Source organism: Pseudophryne corroboree, chromosome 12 (assembly GCF_028390025.1).
Source record: "Pseudophryne corroboree isolate aPseCor3 chromosome 12, aPseCor3.hap2, whole genome shotgun sequence".
Taxonomy (NCBI): Eukaryota; Metazoa; Chordata; class Amphibia; order Anura; family Myobatrachidae; genus Pseudophryne; species Pseudophryne corroboree.
In genome coordinates, this window is record NC_086455.1 from 33,859,934 (window position 1) to 33,884,813 (window position 24,880).

General features: G+C 44.0%; 1 long non-coding RNA gene across 1 annotated transcript; it reads left to right on the plus strand.

The window, feature by feature from the left end:
* The first annotated feature begins 2,754 nt into the window (after positions 1-2,754).
* On the plus strand, positions 2,755-22,082 carry LOC134979895 (uncharacterized). The gene is made up of 5 exons (XR_010190296.1): positions 2,755-2,823; positions 17,609-17,697; positions 19,426-19,468; positions 21,738-21,842; positions 21,987-22,082. It is a non-coding gene; the product is annotated as an uncharacterized LOC134979895 (long non-coding RNA).
* The last annotated feature ends 2,798 nt before the right edge of the window (positions 22,083-24,880 follow it).

Genomic DNA, 24,880 nt, shown 5'->3' on the forward strand with positions numbered 1-24,880 from the left:
ATTTCCAGGATCAGACCCTTTCTGACCCAGGATGCTACTAAGACTCTTATCCACTCACTGGTCATCTCCAGACTGGACTACTGTAATCTCCTCCTGACTGGCATTCCTGACAAATACCTCTCTCCACTCCAATCTATCCTCAATGCTGCTGCCCGGCTCATTTTCCTCACCAAACGCACTACGTCCACCTCTCCTCTCTTACTAGACCTTCACTGGCTCCCCTTCCCTTTCAGAATCCATTTCAAGCTTCTCACACTTGCTTACAAAGCCCTCACCCACTCCTCTCCCATCTACATCTCTGATCTTATCTCGCTTTACACTCCCACCCGTCCTCTTCGTTCTGCTAATGCTCGCCGACTCTCCTGCCTACGGATTACTTCCTCCCACTCCTACCTCCAAGATTTTTCACGCGCTGCACCACTTCTCTGGAATTCCCTACCTCTCCCCCTCAGACTCTCCACCTCTCTACAAAACTTCAAACGGGCTCTCAAGACCCACTTCTACACCAAACCCAGCCAAATCTCATCCTAAACCTCTGTTCCACGCTCTCTATGTACCCCATCTGTCTCACCCCTGTCTGTCTACCCCTCCCCGTTAGAATGTAAGCTCTCACGAGCAGGGCCCTCTTCCCTCATGTGCTTACCCTTTTCTTACTTTAATAATCTTCAACTGCACCAAATCCAGCAGTCTTCTGCCACCTGATACTTATTCCAGTGTCATCTGCTGATGTAGCTATGTTTATTTACCCTGTACTTGTCCTATATTGTCGTCAACTGTAAGCTGCTGTTTTCTTGTTTGATTATTTGCTTATGTACTCTGTAATTGGGCGCTGCGGAACCCTTGTGGCGCCATATAAATAAAGGATAATAATAATAATAATAATAAAATATATCAAGGGTCTTAACAAAGTTCAGGAGGGAAACATTCTTCAAAGGAAAAGAAGTATTAGAACTCGAGGGCATACATTGAGACTGGAGGGGGGGAGGTTCAGGGGAAATTTAAGGAAAAATTACTTCACAGAAAGGGTAGTGGATAAGTGGAATAGCCTCCCATCAGAGGTGGTAGAAGCTAAGACTGTAGGGCAATTTAAACATGCTTGGGACAGGCATATGAATATCATTACAAAGAATTAAGGTTAAAAAAGGGTTGAGATTGCCTAAAGGATAAAATAAAAAAGGGGCAGACTAGATGGGCCAAGTGGTTCTTATCTGCAGTCAAATTCTATGTTTCTATGTTAATAACCTACCCCATAATGGTCCAGAATAGCAATAGTGTAAATATGAGGGGTGTGAAGTAGATGGCACTACCACTAGGTGGGTTGGAGTAATGTGTGACATTATGTGTATAAGGTGCTCTACGGTGTAGCGTAATGTATAGAAAAGGCACTACTGCATGGTGTAATGTGAACAAGGAGCAATTCAGTGTGATGGTATTTGAATAAGGGGCACTGATAAAATATGAATAAAGTTGCAGTACTGTGTGGCGTAATTTGAATTGGGGGTACTATTGTGTGGCCATGCCCCTTGCCTGCAAGAACACAACCTTTTTTGGGCTGTGCGCTGAATGTGCGCACTGTTCCTGTTTAAAATATACTGGGTAGGAACACAAAAATGAGGACTGCTATGGGTGAGGGGTGATGGTGCTGGGAAAGGGGTGCAGGGTCAGAAGTGGAACTAGAGGCGACGCTAGTGGGCACCAGCCAAAATCTTGCCTAGGGCATCACATTGGTTAGGGCCAGCTCTGATCCACCCATTAACCTTGCAGAAGTTGAGGTATCTCACTTAGATCTGTGAGATTAGTGCAATTTAGTCCAACCCTAAATTCCATTCCTGTGCATCTGTTCCTCCTGCAGAGCAAAATTGTTTGCTCAGGTTTAAATTCTGCACCTGGGCAAATTTTGCACCTACTGTATGTACTGTAACATATTAAATCATCCCGGAGTGTTCTTCTACAGAACATGGGCCCTCATTCTGAGTCGTTCGCTCGGTAATTTTCTTCGCATCGCATCGTTTTTCTGCTTAGTACGCATGCGCAATGTTCGCACTGCGACTGCGCCAAGTAATTTTGCTATGAAGATAGTATTTTTACTCACGGCTTTTTCTTCGCTCCGGCGATCGTAGTGTGATTGACAGGAAATGGGTGTTACTGGGCGGAAACACAGCGTTTTATGGGCGTGTGGATAAAAACGCTACCGTTTCCGGAAAAAACGCGGGAGTGGCTGGAGAAACGGAGGAGTGTCTGGGCGAACGCTGGGTGTGTTTGTGACGTCAAACCAGGAACGACAAGCACTGAACTGATCACAGATGCCGAGTAAGTCTGAAGCTACTCTGAAACTGCTAAGTAGTTGTAATCGCAATATTGCGAATACATCGTTCGCAATTTTAAGAAGCTAAGATTCACTCCCAGTAGGCGGCGGCTTAGCGTGTGTAACTCTGCTAAAATCGCCTTGCGAGCGAACAACTCGGAATGAGGGCCATGGATCTACAGGATGACTTCTAATACCTATGTTGTTGCTCCTTATAACCAGAGAGCAGTCTTTAAAAAGAAGTTAAACATTGCAATATTTTCTGACATTCTTAAATGATGATTTAGTCAAATGCATAGATGTGATGTCTAAGCTGCATAACATTTGAGCTTCTCAGTAACATGAAGGAGGTGGGGGATCTCTGCTTATGAGGGGGGGGCAGGGAGGTGCACGGGTGATGATTACTTATCTCTATTTCTTATGACTGCTTCTGGGTGCGTTGTGGGTGGCTTTCTCTGACTGCAGTCATTAGGATGGAGGAGTGAGGGCTGAAGTAAGAAAGTGGCAGAGAACTCAATGTAGGTGAAATGTATTGTTATCTTTAGCACTCTCAGCACGGATGATTTATTCCACAAATGGGCATCACAGTAAAAGAAATTATTTTTGGCATTTCCAATCTACGCATCAAAGCTAAAGATGTATTTTATAATAGCTTATACAAGTATTCACAACAGTTATGCATAATGCTACGTCTGAATCATGACCATCTAAATGGAAAATCACTAACCTATGTGGATGACACATTAAATCCTGTCTGACTCTGACCTGATTTTTGTGGCCATATTTGCAATCTTCCCTTGTATCATACGGCATCACTCGCTGTATAGTATCTATTTCATTTTCTCTAGCTGACATGTCCCAAGGGGAAAGCAGGTAACACTTTCTTATTCTTTCCTGATGAAAGGTCAGCAACAGATCTCCTTTAACGCCTGGTCTCGTTGAGTGGCAGCACTTTTCACCTAGTGCCTCTCAAGCTGCATGATAGATGTGTGTGTATATACACCAGTGTACATTATGCTTGGACAGCCTGCAATATGACTGCAGCACACCGAGCCCAAAATAGAAAGACCTTTAGGAAATCTGCAGCGTTATGATACTTTGCGCTTGATTGATTACACTGTATGTGTTTATTCAAATGGAGCACTTCCTGCTGGCATGAAATATGATTTTTTTTTTTCTAATTCTATATGTAGGAATATGTTACTCTACATACAGCTTTGTTACTCACTAAAATCTGCTATGATCTGTTTTTCATATCTGCATGAAATTTCATCTTTGCTCATTCAGCTGAGATTAAAAAAGCAGTGATAAGAGCAGAGAAGTGAGTTATTGGAGAAGTTGCCCCATCAACCAATCAGCAGCTCTGTATCATTCTATAGTATGCAAATAATAAATGTTACTTCAGTGCTGATTGGTTGCCATGTGCAGCTTCTCCACTGGCTCACTTTTCCGCTCTTATCACTGCTTAGTAAATGTCCCCCAAAGTCTAAAATGAGCGGCATTTGATGGCTAGAATGTTTAACCGGATTTTATTACTAAATGTTAAGATTTATAAACACACTGGCTCCCATTTATCAAGCCTTGAAGAGTGATAAACAGCATGGTGATAAAGTACCAACCAATCAGCTCCTAACTGCCATGTCATAGGCTGTGTTAGAAAAATAACAGCTAGGAGCTGGTTGGCTGGTACTTTATCACTGTGCTATTTATCACTCTCCAAGACTGGATTAATCGGGTATGGGTCATTAGGTTGACCACTAGTGGTCGACATGCATTATGTCGACATGGTCATTAGGCCGACATGTACTAGGTCGACATGGAAAAAGGTTGACATGAGTTTTTTTACTTTTTTGGTGTCATTTTCTTCGTAAAGTGACGGGGAACACTGATTGCTCCAGCCCTTCCACAGTTATGCTGTCTGCTGACATACTCTGTGCTGCTGTCCCACCTCTAGGGGTGCAATGGGTGTCTGACCCCCACAGTGTTTGTTCCCAGAGTGTAAGTCATATGTGTACCAAGTTTGTTGTAAATTGCTGCAGGCATTCCAAAGTTATGCTGTTTGCTGACATACTCTGTGCTGCTGCCTCACCCCTAGGGGTGCTAGGGGGGTCTTACTCCCACAGTGTTTGTTCCCAGATTGTAAGGCATATGTGTACCAAGCTTGTTGTAATTTGGTCCAGGCATTCAGGAGTTATGCTGTCTGCTGACATACTCTGTGCTGCTGTCCCACCCCTAGGGGTGCTAGGGGTGTCTGACCCCCACAGTGTTTGTTTCCAGAGTGTAAGTCATATGTGTACCAAGTTTGTTGTAAATTGCTGCAGGCATTCCAAAGTTATGCTGTCTGCTGACATACTCTGTGCTGCTGTCCCACACCTAGGGGTGCTAGTGGTGTGTTACCCCCACAGTGTGTGTTCCCAGCTTGTAAGGCATATGTGTACCAATTTCTGAGTACATTGATCCAGCAATTCCAGAGTTATGCTGTCTCCTGATATACTCTGTGCTGCTGTCTCCCCCCTTAGGGGCGCCAGGGATTTCTAATTTTTTTTGTTGCCTCTGTCGTGTTTTAATACGCTTGTATATCAAATTTCACGATATTCGCTTGTAAACTGTGGATTTGTATAGAAATACAGACAAAAGGACACATTTTCACTTTTATATAGTAGATTACTAGAGCTGCTACCACAACATGCAGCATACTTGCCTACCCGACCCTCTCCATGAGGGAGAAAATGCTCTGTTCCTGGACTTTCCTGGTAATGTATGATTGCCATCACCTGTGGTGAAACACCTTTCTTATCAATTAACTAGCTCACCACAGGTGATGGCAATCCTACATTACCAGGAAAGTCCAGGAACAGAGCATTTTCTCCCTCATGGAGAGGGGCAGGTAGGCAAGTATGACATGCAGTGTAAGGGACAGAGCAGAGCTGCTGCACATGCCCAGTGGTAGCAGCCTCTCCTACCATGTTTGTTGTGTGTGTGTATCTGAGCCCTCAATCAGTGTACTGGACCAGAGAGTAGCTGCCAAGAAGAAGAGACCGGAGCCTTACAATGAAATGGGAGAATGTGTGCTTAGAAAGTGCAGATCTGGTTTTATTATGTTTGTGTATTTATTTATTTTTTAATTTTTTTATATTACGTTTAAACCTTTTCTTGACAACTTATCTTATTTATATTATTTCAATATGTTCGAAACAGCCAATACTATAGACCAGTGGTGGGGAACCTGCTGTTGTTGATCTAAACATCCCAGCATGCCCTGCAACAGTTTTAGCATGGACAAATAGCAAAACTGTAGCAAGGCATGCTGGTATGTGTAGTTCAACAACAACTGGAGGACCAAAGATTCACTATCCGTGCTATAGATCATCTACTGTATAGTGTTAAATTTTAATACTGTATTCCATGTCTCGCTCAGTGGGAGATTGTGGATTGCATTTGGAAACCCCCCTCTACAAATCCTGCGTTTGAGACTGACACCCCCATTGCAGTGTTAGTTTACTTAGGGGGTAATTCAGAGTTGATCGCAGCAGCAAATTTGTTAGCAGTTGGACAAAACCATGGCCCTCATTCCGAGTCGTTCGCTTGGTAAATTTCATCGCATCGCAGTGATTTTCCGCTTAGTGCGCATGCGTAATGTTCGCACTGCGACTGCGCCAAGTAAATTTACAATGAAGATAGTATTTTTACTCACGGCTTTTTCTTCGCTCCGGCGATCGTAGTGTGATTGACAGGAAATGGGTGTTACTGGGCGGAAACAGGCCGTTTTTAGGCCGTGTGGGAAAAAACGCTACCGTTTCTGGGAAAAACGCGGGAGTGGCTGGAGAAACGGGGGAGTGTCTGGGCAAACGCTGGGAGTGTTTGTGACGTCAAACCAGGAACGACAAGCACTGAACTGATCGCAGATGCCGAGTAAGTGTGAAGCTACTCTGAAACTGCTAAGAAGTTTGTAATCGCAATATTGCGAATACATCGTTCGCAATTTTAAGAAGCTAAGATTCACTCCCAGTAGGCGGCGGCTTAGCGTGTGTAACTCTGCTAAAATTACCTTGCGACCGATCAACTCGGAATGAGGGCCCATATGCACTGCAGGGTGGGGTTGGGGGGGCAGATATAACATTTGCAGAGAGAGTTAGATTTTTTTTTTCTGTGCAGAGTAAATACTAGCTGCTATATTTTTACACTGCAATTTAGATTTCAGTTTGAACACACCCCACCCAAATCTAACTGTCTCTGCATATGTTACATCTGCTCCCCCTGCAGTGCACATGGGGGGGGGTCATTCTGAGTTGATCGTAGCAGGAATTTTGTTAGCAGTTGGGCAAAACCATGTGCACTGCAGGGGAGGCAGGTATAACATGTGCAGAGAGAGTTAGATTTGGGTGGGTTATTTTGTTTCTGTGCAGGGTAAATACTGGCTGCTTTATTTTTACACTGCAATTTAGATTGCAGATTGAACACACCACACCCAAATCTAATTCTCTCTGCACATGTTATATCTGCCTCCCCTGCAGTGCACATGGTTTTGCCCAACTGCTAACAAAATTCCTGCTGCGATCAACTCAGAATTACCCCCTTAAACCTTTTAAGCCAAAACAGCATCCTATGTGATTGGAAATTAGTTTCCACCCCTTCCTTAAACTAAAATGCACTATGTATATGGCCAGTGGCTGTAAAGCATACTTGCCTACCTGACCCTCTCCATCAGTGACGTGCAGTGAAGTCAGTGGCCGGGGAGGCACTGCCTGATTCACGCCAACCCCCAACCCCCCCCCCCCCCCATGCCCCCTCGGTCCTCGGTGTGGTGTTCCCCTGCAATCACATTAAACACCCCCCAAACCAGTCAGCCCAGGGATGGAATTTCTCTGAAAGTGGGAACCCCCACCCCACCTATCACCTCCATTCCTGCTCGCCGCCGGACGCCATCCCGGGACTCCGGTGGGAATGGAGGTGATTGTAAGTATAAATTTGTTTTTCTGCACTTGCACTTGTTATCCTGATGATGGGGTATCATTCCCCGAAACGTTGATGTGTTTGCACTGATGTGTGTGCACTAAAGTATCTCACCGTATTACATGCCTTGGAGTGCCACCTCGTTTTTTGCATATGTGAAGGGGGTCGCTACACCTCAGGAGGGCAGACAAGCCAGGTTACAGATTGGGGTGAAGGCTGCCCCATTGTTGTGCTGGGTTTGTATCGTTATATAGTGTATAGTGCAGAGCTGGCCAAACCAGTACTCGAGATCTACCAACAGTTCACATTTTCCAGATCACCTAGCTGGTGCACAGGTGTAGTCATTACTAATTAAGATGTGCTGCATTCATTCCTAACTGACAATTCTACAGGTCTCCAGGAGGCCTGGAAAACATGAACTGTTGGTAGATCTTGAGGACCGGTTTGGCCAGCCCTGGTATAGTGTATCCAACCAGAGTCAAAGTGTGCTGGGACTTCTAGTTCCACAGCCACCTGCAGTGTGACATAAAGTGGGACAGGTATAAATTCCATCTGAGAATGGCCAGTAACTCGCATCTCCTAGTACAGATTGGTAAGTGCCTGAAGGACAACCCCTAATGTAGCTGACATCTGGTCACTCCCCTGAGGCTCGTGGTACAAGAGTGGTCTGCAGCGGTGCATTAGCTGCCATGCCTGTTTAGATCCGAGCACTGAGCTGCGGGGAGAAACCCTTCACTTTAATATGACAATACTATCAGCCGCATGCTGGAAAGTTAAGATACAGGCAGACAGAGAAAACAATCTATTTGCTCAATGATGTTATGTATAATCCAGTAGCCGTCTCAGAAAAAAAATAACTGGTTTATAAAACAACAATTAAATAAACTTAAGAAAAGGCTGTGCTTGAAGAAAAGCTGCACTCCGATAGTTCCAGCAGTGTTAAAAAAAACCCAGACAAAAACAAAACAGATATAACCTTTAATACATAGAATATTATAAATCACAATGTTTCACTTGAAGCCAGATACTATAGGAGAAACATTGTATCAGTAAATACATTATGCTGGAAAGTGCAGTGATTCTTTCACACAGCTCCCTGTATAACACACACTCACTATATTATTTTTATTACCAGTTATTTTATGTAGCGCACACATATTCTACACACACACACACACACACACACACACACACACACACACACACACACACACACACACACACACACACACACATAAATAACATTAATACACCCCCATTCAAAGATAACATTAGTAGACACCATGCTACCCACAATAATACTGTATATCACCACGACACATAGCATTAACACATCTACATAATGTACCACAGTAACTCTTCTAGAGAACATTAATACTCCCCCACATCACACTATTCCCTCATAGCAAACATAAATACACCCCCACAGCATAATACCCCATCCTAGAGACACTTCAGTACACCCCACAGCACAACACAACACAACATCCCCTCTAGTTAACATTAATACACTGCCTCCACGGATACTTAACCTTTAAATGAGATCTCAGGTCAGTAGGCAGGTGTTAGAGGAGAAGGAAGGGGAAAGGTTTTGGGACAGGAGGGAGCCAGAGTACAGCCTCCCTGCAGTGTCCCCAACTGAGAGAGGGAAAAAGCAGCAACCACCAATCAGCAATGTATCAGATGACAGGCCAGCCCAAAAAAAAACCCAGCCAGCTCCTCACCCCATACTACAACACACACACACACACACACACACACACACACACACACACACACACACACACACACGCACACCTCTCCTTCCTCCACCCACAACTCGTACTGTGCTTCCCCAGTACTATAGTGTACTTACAAATATGGCTGTCTTCTTTCTGCTGTCTCGGCTCCTCTGAGGCATCGTCACTTCATCATCTGCCAGGAGCCGGATGCAGAGCTGCCTGGACTGTGGAGAACATTGCAGGGGACATCTGCACCGGCCCTTTTTAGGATGAAGAGCAGCCGGCACTGGAAGGCGATCCTCAGGATTTTACTATGCAAAATGTCTTCACCCATGCTGAATGCAAGGCCAGTATTGGCAGCATACAGCGCCCTCTAGTAGTCGGCCCTGACTGAGGCACTAATACTAGTGCCGCTTCTAATACTTTTTTCAATGGGCTTTTACAGCCCGGAGCTTGGCCCCGACCCCACTTCAGCTCCTTCAATATTGTCAGTGGGAGGAAGTGTTCTTTCTGCCTCCCAAACATATTTGTCTGCACTTGCACAGCAAAATGATTAGAATAATACAAAACAGATATTAATGACACAGAATATGTGTTAAAAATATCTTCTTTGTATTTTTTAATCATTAATGACAGGGGAGGCACTGCCTCCCCTGCCTCCCCTGACTGCACGTCCCTGCTCTCCATGAGGGAGAAAATGCTCTGTTCCTGGACTTTCCTGGTAATGTATGATTGCCATCACCTGTGGTAAGCTAGTTAATTGATAAGAAAGGTGTTTCACCACAGGTGATGGCAATCATACATTACCAGGAAAGTCCAGGAACAGAGCATTTTCTCCCTCATGGAGAGGGTCAGGTAGGCAAGTATGCTGTAAAGAAAGAATAAAACATTAGTTCCGGATTAATGTAAGGTAACATGCTGCATATATAATTGTCCTTGTTGTATTAGAACAGGCATTCCCAACCGTGATTCTCAAGGCACACCAGCAGTGCAGGTTTTAGTGATATCCAGGCTTCAGCACGGATGGTTAAATCAAAATAACTGAGCTACTAATACAGTCACCTGTGTTCAAGCCTGGAGATCACTAAAACCAGAACTGTGTGCCTTGAGCAGGGGTGTATCTAGGGGTCCGAGCGCCCCTGGCAAAGTCAGGGGCAGCCACCCCCCCCCCCCCCCACACACACATTGAAATAAGGGAGGAGTGTCAAAAAGGAAATGTGGCCTTGAGGGGAAGGGGCATGGCCACACAATAGTACTTCCAATTCAAATTATGCCACACAGTATCATATTACACCGCACAGTAGTGTCTCTTATTCACGTTATGCCACCCAGTATCACATTACACCGCACAGTAGTGTCTCTTATTCACGTTGTGCCCCACAGTATCACATTACACCACACAGTAGTGTCTCTTATTCACGTTATGCCCCACAGTATCACATTACACCGCACAGTAGTGTCTCTTATTCACATTATGCCACACAGTATCACATTACACCGCACAGTAGTGTCTTATTCACGTTATGCCACACAGTATCACATTACACCGCACAGTAGTGTCTTATTCGCGTTATGCCACACAGTATTACATTACACTACACAGTAGTGTCTCTTATACATGTTATGCCCCACAGTATCACATTACACTGCACAGTAGTGTCTCTTATTCACGTTATGCCCCACAGTATCACATTACACCGCACAGTAGTGTCTCTTATTCACGTTATGCCACACAGCATCACATTACACTGCACAGTAGTGTCTTATTCACGTTATGCCACACAGTATTACATTACACCGCACAGTAGTGACTTATTCACGTTATGCCACACAGTATTACATTACACTGCACAGTAGTGTCTCTTATACACGTTATGCCCCACAGTATCACATTACACTGCACAGTAGTGTCTCTTATACACGTTATGCCACACAGTATCACATTACACTGCACAGTAGTGTCTCTTATTCACGTTATGCCACACAGTATCACATTACACTGCACATTAGTGTCTCTTATTCACGTTACGCCACACAGTATCACATTACACCGCACAGTAGTGTCTCTTATTCACGTTATGCCACACAGTATCACATTACACTGCACAGTAGTGTCTCTTATACACGTTATGCCACACAGTATCACATTACACCGCACAGTAGTGTCTCTTATTCACGTTACGCCACACAGTATCACATTACACCGCACAGTAGTGTCTTATTCACGTTATGCCACACAGTATTACATTACACTGCACAGTAGTGTCTCTTATTCACGTTATGCTCCACAGTATCACATTACACCGCACAGTAGTGTCTCTTATTCACGTTATGCCACACAGTATCACATTACACCGCACATTAGTGTCTCTTATTCACGTTACGCCACACAGTATCACATTACACCGCACAGTAGTGTCTCTTATTCACGTTATGCCACACAGTATCACATTACACTGCACAGTAGTGTCTCTTATACATGTTATGCCACACAGTATCACATTACACCGCACAGTAGTGTCTCTTATTCACGTTACGCCACACAGTATCACATTACACCGCACAGTAGTGTCTTATTCACGTTATGCCACACAGTATTACATTACACTGCACAGTAGTGTCTCTTATTCACGTTATGCTCCACAGTATCACATTACACCGCACAGTAGTGTCTCTTATTCACGTTATGCCACACAGTATCACATTACACCGCACAGTAGTGTCTCTTATACACGTTATGCCACACAGTATCACATTACACTGCACAGTAGTGTCTCTTATTCACGTTACGCCACACAGTATCACATTACACCGCACAGTAGAGTCTCTTATTCACGTTATGCCACACAGTATCACATTACACTGCACAGTAGTGTCTCTTATACACGTTATGCCACACAGTATCACATTACACCGCACAGTAGTGTCTCTTATTCACGTTACGCCACACAGTATCACATTACACCGCACAGTAGTGTCTTATTCACGTTATGCCACACAGTATTACATTACACTGCACAGTAGTGTCTCTTATTCATGTTATGCCCCACAGTATCACATTACACCGCACAGTAGTGTCTCTTATTCACGTTATGCCACACAGTATCACATTACACCGCACATTAGTGTCTCTTATTCACATTACGCCACACAGTATCACATTACACCGCACATTAGTGTCTCTTATACACGTTATACCACACAGTATCACATTACACTGCACAGTAGTGTCTCTTATTCACGTTACGCCACACAGTATCACATTACACCGCACAGTAGTGTCTCTTATTCACGTTATGCCACACAGTATCACATTACACTGCACAGTAGTGTCTCTTATACACGTTATGCCACACAGTATCACATTACATCGCACAGTAGTGTCTCTTATTCACGTTACGCCACACGGTATCACATTACACTGCACAGTAGTGTCTCTTATTCACGTTATGCCACACAGTATCACATTACACCACACAGTAGTGTCTCTTATTCACGTTACACCACACATTAGTACCCCTATAGAAAACACAGTCTATACAGGGCATATGGGGAATGCAAATAGAAACTGGAAATGTGGACCAGTGCTAATAAATATATTTCTAATTGTATATTGGGAATGCGGTCAAACCACATTTGCCATTAGTATATTTGATTCTGCCCATATGCACACACATATACACTTACATACATAGTCACACACAAAACACATACATATGACATACAGTACAGTCACACATGCAGTATATACAAATACATCACATACATACTGTACATAGTTACACACTTATTCACATCCATATTCACACACTAAAACACACATAAATATAGTAGATACTTATACACACACACACACACAAACATACATATATACAGTCACACACATACATAAATTCAGTCACAGATACACATACCGACAGACTGTATAGTGACCCCCCCCCCCACACACATTACAGACAGGGTAAGCTTACTGCATGTACTTCACTAGCGCATTGTCCTCTCTCCCTCTCCTCCATGCTGCTGGCTTGCCCGGCAGTGAGTGCCATGCTTCCACTCCGACCACGGCCCTAGCCCAATGCAGGGCAGTGCAGTCCTGTGCCTTGACACCCCCCCCATAATCTGGCTCTGACTGTACCTGGTGACTGTCTGTCACTGCCGGCGCCAGTGTCCAGCGGCACAGCTCAGCACTAGTGATCAATCAGACTGAAAGAAAACTACAGCTCCTAGCGGCCCTTGCTTCCTGGAGCTTCCGGCAACAAGGGCTGCTGGGAGCTCTATTTTATGTTGTGTCTGATTACAAGCGAGGTGCAGTGCACTGCTGCCGGACACTGACGCTGGCACTATCAAACAGTCACCAAGTCTAACAGTACCACTTGGTTCTACCCCCTGGCCATGGATGGCACAGCCGGATGGCGCCCCCTCCTTGCCTGGCGCCCCTGGCGAGTGCCATCCTGGCCAATAGGTAGATACACCCCTGGCCTTGAGGACCGATGTTGGGAATGCCTGTATTAGAAGATATGTATCACACTGTACATTTCTTTGTTACAGTGCAAACATCTAACTAAAGCAGATGGGAACATTTTATGTATGTCAACTGGGGTGTGATCAGCGGTGCAAGTATGCGGGTATGCTCAGGTATGGAGTACTCTTAAGAATATGGCAGCAGGTACGCAGTACCACCTGCCACACACTTTGCCATTACTACAATTATAATGTGCCACCAGGGGCATTTTAAGAGAGGAGGAGGCCCGTGTTCAGCCTCCTCCGTCGGGCCCCCTCCTCTCTGCCCGGAGCGCCATAGAGTCTGAGCACTAGAGGGCTCAGACTCTACTGCGCATGCGCAGATCTCTGGGAAAATGGTGCGGCGGCCATTTTCCCTGAGAGCTTTCTACTACGCATGCGCAGAATGCCGTGAAAATGGCCGCTGGGCCATTTTCACTGTGTTCTAGCGGCGCTGCGTATGCCGGCGCTGGACTTCGGAGGGGTAAGTATTTTACAGATGAGTGCAGTGTGTGCGGTGGGGGCCCCCTCTGGACTCAGGGGCCCATGTGCACCGCACACACTGCACCCATTACAGAAACGCCAATGTGTGCCACAAAGCAACAAGACCATGGGAGCTTGGCAGCATGACGGCTCCTTCCACTTTGTCAGGGTTACTGGGAGTGCGACAGTGGCTGTATTTTCCTGTTATAATGGAGGCATTACTATATATTGTTATTACATTGGAGGCATTACTATATATTTCTATTATACTGGAGGCATTACTATATATTTTTAGCCTTGACTCCAGAATCACCGCAAAAAGGGGCTGTGTCATGTGGCCATGCTGCTAGTGTCATGTAGCCACTCCCACTAGCAGCATGTGGCCATGCCCCATCACAGCAAAGGACCACGCCCATTTTTTGACACTCAGTACCACTAAGAAAATAGTTCTACTTGCACCACTGGGTGTGATACTCAGGTAGGATGCATCTTGTTGCTTTTTGACAGTTTGTTCATTTGTTTAATGCTTAGTTTGTGTCCAAGGGGCCTATTTATCATCGGGGGGCATTTGTGCTCCTGGTGAATTTGCATGGCTATTTACCAGAATTATTTTTCCAGAATAACAACTCTTATAAGAGCCTATCTCAGCGAAGGTACTGTAGGGTACCGACACATCTTACCTCAGCATCCTTCCAAGTAGATGGTAGTACCTATATTAATACCATATAACGTAGATTACATCACAGTGACCACTGTACAATATAGAGAGCATCACGGTGACTGCAATATAGTGCAGAGAACAACACAGTGACTGCCATATATAGAACTAGCAGTGACCACCATGTAATGTAGAGAACATCACAGTAGCCACCATATGATGAAGAGAACATCAAAGTGTCCACCAAACAATATATATATAGTATCGCAGTGACTGCAATATAATGAAGAGTACTAAACAGTGACCACTGTATAATGCAGAGAACATCATGGGTGGTGGGCAGGAAAATCCCTCCACCCGCCACTGGTAGAATGTTTAGTTTCTCAATAATGATAGTGGGTAGGTAAGTACAGGGAAGTGAGAGAGCAAGGGTAAAAAGGTGTCAGGGGACTACAGTAGGAGACTGGTGGCAATACAAACTTGTGATTTAAAGTGAAGAAATTGATGAAATGGCACTCAAGGAAAAGGGGGAGAGGTAGTGTAAAATAGGAAGCCTACTCCCCCAACTTGTCAGCCACCAGGGCAAGAAGGAGAGCCCACAACAGGAGAGAGCCAGGGTACATTATGAAGCCTACTCAATCACCTTGTCGGTCAGTAGTTTGAGGAGTGTGGACAAAAGGAAAAACCTGTGTATACTGTACGCGGTTCAAGCATGGGAATTTAGTAAGAATTACATGGCCCACCATTTAGGGTGATGTCCCTAGCACATAGAAGGTAGTGATGGGTGAGAAAGAGGATAAGGAGAGGTAATATGTGAGTATGAGAGTTTTTGCAGCTTGTGCAGTCTGCACAATGAGGAGATTAGTATGAGCAGAACATTTTGCAGGAGACAAGAAAGTTGGAAGCATGAGTAAGTACTTAAGGAAAGGGTTGTTGGAGATATATTGAAGAAAGGATAAGGGTGATAAATGCTTGCATGGATTGTTGGTAAAGGAGATACATATGTGTCCTTACTTGACCATTCATCTGGCCAGACATAACTTATGCTGAGCATACTCCAGAAAGATTTTGTTCCAACCATTCAACTAGTTGGCTGGCTGTAATGATTATCTGGCAGTGTGTGGGAGCAAATGGTAATCAGCCATTTGCTCTCACATGCCAAAAACTGCAATAAACAGTTGGTCCAACCAGTTGGGAAAATCAACCTGTTGACTTTTCCCAACTACTAGTTCTAATGTAAGGGGAATTTTTGACCCAACTGAACAATAAGTTTGCTGACAATGGGCAGCAGTGTCCGCCTGCTTTTGTGACAGTCACCTCTCTCCAGCATGTACATGATTCTCAGCACAGGACAGCACCTCGGAGAGCTGGTACCACTGCTGTTGCTGCCACACTGCATCCTGGTCCAAGCACCACCAGGCTGGAGCAGAGGTGCTTTGGCATGAAATGCTGGGGGCATGCTGCTCCGATGCCGCTAGCTGCATGCAGGCAGCAGGAGGGAAACACAATAGCTCAGAACCCACCTCCCTCCCCCAGAACAGTGAGCAATGTGAAACAATAGAGCTCATACTGTACAGCCAGCACTATCTCTTTCTCCATACAGCTGGCACTGTCTTCCCCCATACAGCAGGTACTGAGGCAGTAGTCCCCCTCCCACCCCCCGAGCAGTCAGAAGCATGCAGCACCCTCCCTCCTAGCAATCCCCCACCCCTGGATAGCCGACATTGTGCACCCCCATAAGACCATACTATAAAGCTGACACTGTCCTATTTCTTGTACAGCCAGCACTGTTCACCCGCAAGAGACATTCGTACTGTATAGCCACACTGTTCCCCACCCCCAGACAGCCAGAACTGAGACAGCAGCTGCAGCTAGCATCCCCCTCCCACCCACTGACTTTGCCCTTCTGCTCCACGGGAGGTTTCTGTCCTCCTTGAGCTCACTTTAGGACACCTGCATTACGGTTTGACAGGTGTACTGCCCCAGTCAAACTCCCCACCTGCCACTGTCCCAAATGGATGAGGGAACACAGAGCACGGCAGACAGGCCCCTGATATCAATTACCTCAATACAGGCTGTGGGTGGCTGACTTTCATGGACTGTTCATGTTCTTGGAGGTCCCTGGCCGAGCCATCAGCAGTGGCAGTAAATTCCCCAGCAGCTACAGGTCATTTCCTCCATTGCTCCAGAAGAGGAAGGGAGGGCTGTCATAATAAAAGTGACAGGGGACCTGCAAACCCACCAAACAATATTACATGACTTTCCCCATTAACTTCGCCCCTTACTATCATGTACAATCATATACTCCCCTCCTAACTATACTGCAGGACTTTCCCCACTAACCTTTACCCCTACTGTCATGTATAATGATATACCCTCATTTTAACTATACTGTAGAACTTTCCCCACTAACTGCACCGCCTACTGCCAAGTATAATCATATACTCCCTCCTAGCTATACTACAGGACATACCCCCCTAACTTCACCTGTTCTGTATAGCCATATACCCTGTCCTTCCACCCCACCTGTGCTACCAGTCCTGCCCCTGTAATCTGACCCTTTACATTAGGTGATCCCTTATACTGACACCCTGTATGGCCATATACTGTATTGTCCCACACCCCTCCCTTGCCAACCAGTGTTTTATGCAGTTAAAAAAAAGTTTACGATGTATACATTTTCCCCAAAATTTCTCCAAAATTGTTATTTTTTTAAGTGATTAAATTATTTAAACAATTGCAATTTAACCCTTATTCGGTATAATTATGTTAACAAATCTGCACATTTGTTAATACAATTAATACAATGTTACTAAATCAGGTTTAAATTTGCATAATCGGAAAATAAACAAAATAAAAAATGTTGGGGTTATTTTTGTAAAAAAAATATTAGCCAGTTAAGTGATTAACAGTGTACTCAATTTTAAAATAAATAACTACACATACTGATGGTCAAATTTTCAACAAATGTTTATTTAAAACATGCAGAAGAAAGAAGACTCTGTCCACCTACTGCTGTGACATCACAAGTTGGAGACAAGTTGGCTGGTTGGATGGTCTGATGAGCAATACAAAAGGTTGGTAGCTGCTCAATCTAATTAGTAAAATCATCCAGGTGCATAAAAGGGGGGGGGGGTTATTCTAGACAAGAAACAAAAAAACAGGTATCCCCAGCACACGGAATGACATCATCAACAAGATTTAAAAACTACACGGTGGTATATATTTGCAAAGATATGGTTAGTCTCCAGGCCAATGACATGGAGGCCCCTAAAACTAACTCTAAGGCCAGGTAGTGGATCTCCACAAACTGGTGAAGGTCAGTCACCCCAGGGACGCACACCAGTGAGGAGCTAAGGTGTTACTGAGTGTTAATAAGAAAGGAGCAAAACCTATGTATTAAAAGGTGATACACAAGTGAAAGGTGTTATTAAAATGCTTAAAGTAGTAACATAAGTAAAAACATTATTTAAGTATTTAAAAAAGTGCAAAATAAAAAGTTATTGTGTGCTACCTCAAAGCAGCCTGGCCACACCAGTTTAGGGGGGCACCGTGCTCCATCTATGCCTCTTAGAACAGCAATACAAAATGTTGCTAGCTGCTCAAGCTCAATCAAATTAATAATGACATCCAGGTGCATGAAAGGGAGTGGCATAAAGTGATACAGACGATAGGGTGAAATTAGGGGTGTGCACCCGGCCATTTTTCGGGTTTTGTGTTTTGGTTTTGGATCTAGATATCCTTCATGTTTTGGATCTGGATTGGTTTTGCCAAAACCACCCTTGCGGGTTTTGGTTTTGGATCTGGATTTTTTTTTTTAAATCATCAAAACAGCTGAAATGACAGAATTTGGTTTTTTTTGTTCCTACATTATTATTAACCTCAATAACATTCATTTACACCTCACACCTTACAATATTGTTTTTAGGCCAAAAGTTTGCACCGAGGTAGCTAGATGACTAAGCTAAGTGACAGAAGTGGGCGGCACAAACACCTGTCCCATCTAGGAGTGGCACTGCAGTGTCAGACAGGATGGCAGTTTTAAAAACTAGGCCCCAAAGAGCACATCATACAAAGAAAAAAAAGAGGTGCAAGATGGAATTGTCCTTGGGTCCTCCCACCCAACCTTATGTTGTATAAACAGGACATGCACAATTTAATAAACCAATCATTTGAGCGACAGAGACTGCCACAACTGTGGCTGAAATGATTGGTTTGTTTGGGCCCCCACAAAAAAAGAAGCAATTGATCTGTCCCTGCACAAACTGGCTCTACAGAGCAAGAAGTCAACATTATCCTTCAATTCCTGTGACTGTGACTACTCTTTATCCCTGGTCACCATGACAAACTTTAATTTAAGTTAGAGGTGTGTTATATTGTACCCGTTATATTTGAAATATGTTGTTTTTTATATTGTGTTCAGTGTGTGTTATTGTTAATAGGAATAATTCGATACCTGAGGATTTCCCAGACAGATAGCAGCTGAAATCCCCTGTAAAGTATGTCACAGAAGCATATTTGCTTTGAAGTCTATGGGGGAAATTAAATTCTTTGAAAAGTCGGTTGGGTGTCTGTTTTTCCTGTCTATTAGATAGGGGGAAAAAGACACCCAACTGACTTTTCAAACAACTGAATACCCCCGTAAGGGTTTCTGGTCACTGTCTGAGATCTGAATGAAGGGTAACTTCATTAGCATGTACTCTTCTCTCCTATGATTGTGTATACTTGGTGTCAGGTAATCAGTAGTTTTAACCTGAACTGAACCTGTTTGTCCTCCCTCCCATCTCGAACCCCTATTTTTGCAGCTCCAATAATCAGAGAGTATCACGCCTTGAACAGCCCTGGAAGGTAGGTCTACCCCTGTGGGAATGGGAGACTTTGAAATATGATCAGCACATGTTGAGTTGGGTTTGTATTCAGGCCTAGGGGTAAATTTACTAAGGTGGGAGTTTTTTTTAGAACTAGTGATGTTGTCCATAGCAACCAATCAGATTCTACTTAACATTTATCAAGCTGTTTTTAGAAGATAATAGATAGAATCTGATTGGTTGCTATAGGCAACATCACCAGTTCTAAAAAAAAACCCCACCTTAGTAAATTTACCCCCATGTCTGGTGTTGAGATATTGAGCTCTACCAGAACCTAAGATATACATGGGAGACATTCTGCTGGACTGTTGGAATTTTGTTTCACCTTTGAGGACATGTGAGACTTCATGGGGGATAATAATGAGAATTGGAATACCCTGGCATGTTATTTAATGTGTTACATTTTGCAGTGTTCACTTGCTGTACAGAATGTGCAATACAGTTGCTGTTGTACATTTCTTTTCTCCTTACCTATGTGTTTGCCAAACCTAGAATTCAGGCCCAGTTAGCAAACTATAGGTCTAATTCTCTGTGTTCTCACAATGATTACATGCCACTAAGCATCAGATCAAAATTTAGAGACAGTGGGTCTGGAAGAGTGACACACAGATGTGTCCTCCCTTCAGCGTTGCTGCAGTCATGTTAAACAGTGTTATTTAATAAAGAGTATTGTGACTGAATAAAAACAAGCAACCAAGCCCTCAAGTTAAGTGCATGGATGTGGTATATTGGGGTATATTTTCTTGCATTGTATACAGAATACTCTATATATGGGATGCAGTCAATTTACCTCCAATCAAAATCCCGACGGTCGAAATCCAGACAATTGACCGACGGTCAAAATCCCGACATGGACTAAATACCAACATTTAAAATACAGACAAGGTCAAAATACCGACATGTGGAATGCCGACAGGTCAAAATGCCGACATTAGTTTTTCACGATTTTTTTCATTGAAACCAACTTGTTCATACTTTACCATCCCAGTGGACCTGGAGGGGGAATATAATAGTGTGCTGAGCGCAGCGAGGTACCGTGCCCGAAGCATGGCGAGCGCAGCGAGCCATGCGAGGGGACGCAGTACAATTATATGGTGTCCATGTCAACCTATGTTGACATACACACAAAAAATGAAAAACACATGTCGGTATTTTGACCTGTTGGCATTTTACATGTCTGTATTTTGACCTTGTTGGTATTTTAAATGTCGGTATTTTGTCCATGTTGGGGTTTTGACCTTCTCGGGATTTTGACCATCGGTTAATTGCTGTCGGGATTTCGACCGTCGGGATTTTATTTGGAGGTATTTCATACCGATCCCATATATATATATAAAGTATAATCTGGGAAGGGGCATAATAACATGGGCTTTCCCTGGGATCAATCTTGTCATGCCCCCTCCCCACGAGGCATGCACCTTATGTCCCTGTTGGAAAAATGGGGGGGGGGGGGAGGTGCCAAATCTCTCTCTGGCACAGGGGACCAAAAAGTTTAGTTACAGCTCTGTATCACTATGTAATAAAACTAAATTTTTTGAGCAAATACATTTTGGTATATAAACCTTTTTTATTTTTAAAAACATTTATAGAAACCACAAAAAATGATTTCCGTGGCATAGAGTACTGTATATTATTGAGTCACAACATTGTGCACCTGTGTTCTATAATATACATTTCCTATAAAGTATATATAGCATACCTGTTTCCTACCAATGGAAGGTTAAAGTTTTATTTAGGTATTACAAATTTAGGAAGTAGCCTAAAATATTTTTCATAATGGCAGAAAAAATACAAATACTCTTGCAGAAATGCAAAATCTTCATAGTATATACATGAGTTGGCTATTCCTGCTGGGATTTGCAAAAGAAATGTTCTGAGTGGGTAATATTTCCTCCCCCACTTTTGCATGTGTTAAAGTTACTGTACTTCATTGACATTTGAAAAATGTATCCAACCTACGAATAATACTTTTAACAATACAAGTATTTAAATGCACTGCATGAAAAGAATTGCTTATATAGTGGGGAAAAACTGTGCAATGCAATAGGAGTTATATGTGTTTATGTCTAACAATCTGTAATCAGTAGTTTAACTGTGCTTCAAATACATTCATTTTGCTTGCAAGTTATTATAATATGGTGACTTATGTAGAATTTTTATTTTCAACTAGACAGTTGTATAACACAATATATTACTTTGAAAAATGGATTATGTACTTGTTTACCTTCCATGCATCTCAATTTTGATAGGACAGTACCAGTTTGATCGGAATATACCATTGTTCCATTATCAGCACATTTATTACCTCCGCTTGTGATAACCCCACAAATGCAAGAGTGACATGCAGCCACAAGGTAAGGTTATCCATCGACGATTCGTAATCATCGATGGTTTATGGCCAATGTCGAATACTTTTGCCATAGATGGGAGGGAACCAGATGGTTTCCCTCCATCAATGGCACAGCACAAACAAATTTTTTTTTTCCCCCGTGTGATAGGACATGGAGCATATATCCACCCCCAACACAAACAAAGCCCCACCCCTAGACTGTGATTGGCTCATGGGCTAGCCACTGAAAGTACAGGGATGACCATCGGTGGATGTAATCATCTATGATCTCACATATCATGGTTGGTCACCATCAATGGACTCTCACAGATTCACAATCAATGGCAACCATCGATGGTGAGCACACTGATGGTGACGGCCATCCCTACTACAAAGGAGGATTGTAGCAGTGTTCTCTACTACATTTCCCAGAGTGCTCTGAAGGAGGAAGGAGGCAAGATGCATGTCCAATACACCTAAGGTGGTTATATGTGAAAGAGCAAATCTGGGAGAAGAATGACGTGGGCAGCAATGTGTGGTGTGTTGTGCTGGTGTCTAAGAGTGTTACGTGTAAGACATGATACTGTTAGGCTGCAGAAGAGTGGATATGTATCATAACTGCACAGTTTGTGAGCCACAGTTGTAAGGTCTGGAGCAGCCTTGGTGGAAGGAGTGGATAAGCCTTGATGAAATATGCATTCCCACTTCATAGATTTGAAGGAGAAGTCCATTTCACCAGCCAAATCTAGGTGCATTGGTGGAGTGGAGTAAATTCTTCAGAGAAGAGAGAGTTAGACAATGATATGATCATGTGACCTATGGAGAGTAGTTGCAGCCCAGCATGGGAGTAAAAGTTGCCTTCCAAGTCAGGCATACATTAAGCTAAGGATAAGGGTATTGCAGATGAGTTTTTAGAACTTTTCAAATCTCCGAGACAAAGCTGTCATCAACTTACAGTAAGTAGACACAAGTTGTAAAAGGCAAAAACATTTCTGAAACCTGCTGTGCTACAAATAAGGTCAAATGTTCTAGTGTTACTTTGCCCATCTTTTGAAGGGGAAGTCAAGCCAACATTAATCTTTGCTCTAGGTGAGTGGAAGCCATTGCTTTTTGTTTGTAAAGTCACAACTGCCATTTAGAAAGGCATTGTTCAAAGTTTGTATTTACCAGCACAGCAATGCACATTGTAAAGTCTCCACAATGAGCCAAATGCAACCAGTGTACAGGGGTGTGTTTAGGGGTCCGAGCGCGCCTGTCAAACTAAAGGACTGCTGCCTCCCACCATAATTGAAATAGGGAAGGTACGTGTGCCAAAAAAGGGGCGTGGCCACTCAATAGTACCCCAATTCAAATGAAACCACAATAGTGTGCATTACTCACATTACACAGCACAGTAATGTACAGTACATTATTCATGTTATGCTACACAGTAGTACCAGGGGCATCTGTAGAGAGGTGGGGGCCCAAGTGCAGACTCCATGTTTGGTCCCCTCCTCTCTCATAGCCATCACCGCTGCTGCTAGCGCTCTGAGCGCTGTAGCCCCCACAGTGCCAGAAACACATATGCCCCCACAGTTCCAGATACACGTATGCCCCCACAGTGCCAGACACACATATTCCCCCATGTTGATTTTACTATTAAAGGCAGCACTTTTAGGTAGATTCACTTTTAGAGACGGCAGCTATCCCCCACCCCCATGTAGTTCCTCAACAGCAGGGATGCCCATTAATGATCAAAGAATGCAGCAACAACCACTGTAATTGGCGCTGGGGTCCAGCACCACACCACAATACAGACAAGAAACTCTACATACTGTAAACTACACCTCCCAGCAGCCGCTGCTGCATACTGTGATCATTACTGGGCATCCATGCTGGTGAGGAACTACACGGGGGTGGGGGGATAGCTGCTGCCTCTAAAAGTGAATCTACAGTACCTACTGTCCACGGGTGGCACCTCTGGATGGCTCCCAGGGCCGGTTCTAGCCCTTGTGGCACCCCAGGCGAAAATAGGGGTGTGGCTTCATAAAGGGCCATGGTCAATTATGCCCCCTGTAGAGTTGAGCCCCTGTTTGTGCCCCCAGTAGAGTTGTTCCCCTATTTGTGCCTCTAGTAGAGTTGTGCCCCTATTTGTGCCCCCAATAGAGTTGTGCCCCCGTTTGTGCCCCTAGTAGAGTTGTGCCACTTACAAAAATAAATAAATAAATGAATACTCACCATCCCCACTCCTGATTCCTGACCGCTACTGACCTCCATCTCAGGCTGCCGGCACCGCTCCTCCTCGGATCTATGGGAGCGACGTCACAGCATAGACACAGCATAGACACAGCATAGACACTAGAGGTCAATTATGACCCCTAGCGTCTATGTGTCGGTCCCACAATGCCGTGCTGTGCACAATGACGTCATCGCGCACCGCACAGCGGTGACAGCACAGCACCGGGGGGCACCACCAGTAGCAGATCTTGCCACGGCGGTGGTGCCCTCCAGATGGTGGCGGCACCCACCGGAAGGCGGCGCCCCGGGCAAAAATCCTGTGTGCCCATAGCAAGATCTGCTACTGATGGTGCCCATCCTCGACTGGCACCCTTTGCAAGTGCCCTCCTGGCCAATAGGAAGATACACCCCTGCCAGTGTATGCCAATATTCACAACAAGAACACAGAAATGTCATAAGGAAGCGCATATATAAATTAAATTTTATCTAAAAAAAAATGTATTTAATTCATTCATTATATAATAATGCACAGCACAATACTGTATATGCTAAAAACTTGAAAACACACCAATATCAATACTGCAGTATAAGAGTCCAGTAGACTAGATTATTGCTATTACCGTCCATAGATATACATGTACCACTGGAGCTCCACTTAAGGATGTTCTTTAAGCACACATAGTGCTATTTTTGTAACTCCCGGTATAGGACTGGTTAATTTGTGATTAAACACGTTATTACTTTGTATCCATAAGCCAGAGGAATGTATATTAAGTGTCTAAAGACGTTCCCAGTGTGCCTGCTGCGTGGCAGCTAGTGTCCCCTTCTCTCCCCACCGCCAATGAT